Below are 5,000 nucleotides of genomic sequence, written 5' to 3'. Positions count from 1 at the left end.
GCCCTGACTAGTACAGCTTTGCTGAATATGGTGATATACAAACCCTTTCACACTACTCACAGTCCAACTATTGGGAACTTTTTTTTTTTTTTCATATTAGTTGAAATAATTATAGAAGCTTGTGAGACTTAGATGACAAGAGGAAACGACGGATTCCAGAAGGTGTGTAATACATCTTCCAGGACACAGCTTCAAACGTAAAAGATGATTATTAGGAACATAGCTTCTGACAATACTCGATCTTCCAACGTATCATAGTTTTCTTCTAGAATTTAGAAGGATGATAAGGTGTAGCCATCGTCACAGGTATCACAAAAAAGTCTCCATAGGAGCGGGTGTTACCTCTACATAAGTCTCTCCTAATGCGTCACACATTCATTTCTACCCTGGTCCCGTTTTCTCGAAAGTTCATAATGCATTTTTGATCCTTCAGGGGGGAATATATTACGCAATAAGCTAAGCTGGAGACGTTAAAAGATCTTCTTCTAGAATACACCGACTTTTTTGAGTTACAAATCATTATAATGATTTTATGTTATCATAAACCTTTTATATGACAAAAGAACTTTTTCATAGGCTATAAAATATAATATTGATAAATCTGGTATGCATACAACAAAAAAAATATTCAACTACAATTGCTTTTGTGAGGCCTTTATTATTGAGGTTTTCATTAGCCTTTAATATTGGTTTTGGCTAATTTTTCATGGCCGGATGCCTTTCCTGCTGCCAACCCTCCCCATTTATCTGGGCTTGTCTCTCGTGTTATTTTTCGTCACTACCTCTGTGGGACAGAGGTAGATGGAGAACGCTGGACAGAAAAATCGACCCCCACATAAAAGTGGGAAAAGATGCAGACAAAGAAGAAGAAAAAGTTAGCTTTTAATAAATCAAATATGTGCTAAAATATTTGGATATGTACATGAGATTAGGAAATAAAATATTCACTATACATGGATGAGTGCATATTTATGTATATATGTGTGTGCATGTATATGTGTGTGTTCTCAATAGTGGCTTGTTCATGTATGAGAAATTATAAGCTATTAGATATGAAGACCTTAGTTATACATAAGTGTGTATTTATATTATTTCACTTCTGATGAGAAATAAGTAACAAAAGAAAAATATATGAAAAAATATATATGAGCTTCCCGTGCATTACATTTGATACTTTACTTATCTTGTGTCCAAATATTTACGAAATATTGATGAAAATTGGTGAAATTCTTCTCTCAAATCCGTCTTTATTCAAAAGAAAGGAAAACAGAAGTCCTGGGAATGGAAGTTCTACAAAAAATCTATTAATCTATTTCAACAGATGTAATTTAGACCAATTTCACATCTGGATGATCAGCTTGGACGACGCCTCTCAGGTAGGCCAAAGGAAAGATTCCATTTGTGGAGGTACGTTTGGTTTACTTTAAGGGAATTAGATATCGTGGATTCTTTACTCTCTCTCTCTCTCTCTCTCTCTCTCTCTCTCTCTCTCTCTCTCTCTCTCTCTCTCTCTCTCTCTCTCTCTCTCTCTCTCTTAGTTATAAATCCACTTTATATCTCTAAGTCTGGTAATCTTCTCATATAAATCTTTCGACCTCGTATATCACGTAGTGAAATTGGGAGAGATATGAAATACCTTTGCAATGTGTTGCAATTCCTTTGGGAATTATGAGGACTCTCATTCGGGGATTTTTATTCTTCTGTTATATGTAGCTTTTAATATTAAGGAATTTTCAAGGAATTTCTAATAGTAAGGTAACAGCACTATGCAAATACTTCCTTTGTAGCATATTCCGTGTCAGTGACTGGACTTACCCATCGTTGCATCATATAAAGATCTAAGGCAAACCAGGTATAAGAATGACAGCCAAAATATTCTCCTCCCCCCCCCCCCCAGAAAAAAAAATGATAGAAAGGCTGCTTTTGTCTTTGTTGGTGATTTTAATGCTCACCATAGGGAGTGGTTAGGTTCCATCTCTCCTACCGATCGCCATGGCTTAAGAGCTTTAGACTTTGCCTTCAAATCAGGCTGTGAGCAAATCATAAATGAAGCTTCTCATAGGTCTGGTAATTGCTTGGACCTCGTATACACTGACTCCCCTGGCGTTATAACTAGTAAGGATGGTACTCCAGTCGGGACATCTAATCATGCCTTGGTTTCATTAGTAGTGAAGACTGAGCAGCCTGTCCTTGATATAGTATCCTCTTGTAAAATTTATATGAAATCCAAAGCAGACTGGAATGGGATTTTGCATGATATTTTGTGCTTGAATTGGTCACAATAATACAGTAGTGTAGATCCTGTTGTCCCTTTGAATGAGAATCTAGTCAACATAATTGATAGGCGTATACCTTCTCGTGTGAAAAGGTAACGAGTGAAGGACAAACTGTGGTTCAATGATGATTGTAGACTTGCTTATTTGGAGAAGCAGGAGGCCTATCATCTTTGGAAGGGTAAGAGATCAGATTTGACCTGGAACAGCTATACTCAGCTTCGAGCTATTGCTCAGAGAGTTTATGCCTCAGCTGAAAATGAGTGCAATTTAACCATAAAAGAAACACTTTCTGGTACAACTCAGGAACATAAATGGTGGTCTACCCTTAAATCTGCACTCTTTGGTGTAGATACAACAGTTCCTCCTTTACTTAAACCAGATAGCTCAGTCACTCACTGTCCAAAGGAAAAGGCAACCCTTTTGGTTGATGTTTTTGACAGTAAACAGAGTAATGAAAAACTTGAACTTCCTCACTCCTGTTTTCCTGAGGCTAAACCAACTACTTTAGCTTTTCGATCTCGTGAGATTAAAGCTCTGTTGATGGACTTTGATGCTTATGGCGGTGTAGACCCAAATGGTATTTTTCCTTTGCTTTTTATGAAGACAGTAGATTTCTTAGCCCAAAGTTATCTGTTATTTTGCGCAAGTTAGTAAGATGAAGAGATTTTAGCACTTGTTTTAGAATTGGTAATTTTACTCCTCTATGTAAATGTGTTTGTGGTAGCTCAAGTCCGACTGATTACTGCCCAATTTCCATAACTCCCATATCATCTAAAGTTTTTGAACGTCTTCTGGAAAAACGTCTTAATAGGTTTGCTGAAGGTAGTCATCTACTTCCTAGTTTGCAATTTGGTTTTTGTAAAGGCCTTGGAGCATGTGATGCCCTTCTTACAATCTCCAATGCTGTACATAAATCCCTTGATTGCGGTCAGGAAGTTCGTATGATTGGCCTTGATTTTAGTGAGGCCCTTGTTTTCAAACTCAAACAGTTGGGAGTGGGTGAGTTGTTTCTTAGCATTATTATTCATTTTTTAAGTAATAGATCTCAAAGAGTTGTTGATGGGCACCATAGTGAGTATAGGAACGTGATATACGGTGTTCCACAGGGTAGTGTTCTTAGCCCATTACTTTTCATACTATATACACATGACATGTGGTTTGGCCTAGAAAACAAGCTTGTTGCATATGCATATGATGCTACTCTCTTTGCATCAATTCCATCCCCTGAATGTAGATCTGGGGTTGGTGAATCCCTTAATAGAGATTTAGGTAAAATTCGTGCATGGTGCAAATTATGGGGTATGAAGTTGAATCCTAACAAAACTCAAAGTATGATTGTAAGTAGGTCAAGGACGGTGGCCCCTCAACATCCGGATCTCAGTATTGACAATGTTTCTTTAAATTTGTATGACTCTTTTAAAATTTTAGTTGTGATTCTTGACAGCAAATTTACTTTTGAGAAACACATTAGGTCTGTGTTTTCTTCAATTGCACAAAAAAATTGGCTTATTGAGAGGCTTACAAGATTTTTGGTGATCAATCTATTCAGAAGAAGTGTTTCAATTCTTTCATTCTACCTTGTTTTGAGTATTTTTCTCCTGTCTGGTGTTCAGCTGCCGATTCTAATCTAATATGTTGGACAGAAACTTGTGGTCTATTAAATTTCTTATTCGTGATCTAGATATTAATCTTTAGCCATGTAGTTCAATTCGTTTATTATGCATGTTGCATAAGATTTTTCATAACTCTGACCATCCTTTACATTCAGATCTCCCTGGACAATTCTATCCTGTTTGTATTACTAGCCAGGCAGTTAATTCTAATAGCCAGGCCTTCTCCATCATGAGGCTCAATACTACACAGTATTCTAGTTTTATTCCAGCTGCTACCAAGTTGTGGAATGCTCTTCCTAATCGGGTAGTTGAATCAGTAGAACTTCAAAAGTTCAAAGTTGGAGCAAATGTTTTTATGTTGACCAGGCTGACATGAGTCTTTTTATAGTTTATATATGACATATCTGTTTTTGACGTTAATAGTTTATATATGACATATCTGGTTTTGACGTTGTTAATAGTTTATTTAAGACATATCTGTTTTGACACTGTTATTGTTTTTAGAATATATTGTTAATTTATTCTCATCATATGTTTATTACCTTATTTATTTTCCTCACTGTACTTTTTTTCCCTATTGGAGCCCTTAGGTTTATAGCATCTTGCTTTTCTAATTAGGGTTGTATCTTGGCTGGTAATAATAATAATAAAAATCAGAGCTTCTACCAATTTGACCAATGTCAACATAAAGAAAATTAATGATTAACATCAACTACGGCCAGGAGAACAATTGAGAACATTCTTCTACTTTCTATTCTGCAGTGAAATTGCTATGACTTCGTTAGATTGCTAGTAATTCCAGACTTGGCCCACATACAGCGTGAAGTTAAAACTAGTTGCAGATGACATACAATTTTACTTCTCGATAAACGCTATAGATGACACTACTGAAACTCTAAACCGAATCCTTGATAGTGTTAGAGAATGGATGACATTTAAACAACTAGAATTAAATGAGAACAAAACTGAATTCATGGTGGTAGGCAAGAGAAACAGCGTGAGAAAGTTCGAGATCTAAGTGTATTTATTGACTGCAACCTATCTCTAAGTGCCCAAATAAATAATGTAATAATAACTGTTGGTTATCATCTAAGAAATATTGCGTTTATAA

Source organism: Palaemon carinicauda, chromosome 25, assembly GCF_036898095.1.
Source record: "Palaemon carinicauda isolate YSFRI2023 chromosome 25, ASM3689809v2, whole genome shotgun sequence".
Taxonomy (NCBI): domain Eukaryota; kingdom Metazoa; phylum Arthropoda; class Malacostraca; order Decapoda; family Palaemonidae; genus Palaemon; species Palaemon carinicauda.
This window is presented reverse-complemented; position numbering follows the sequence as displayed.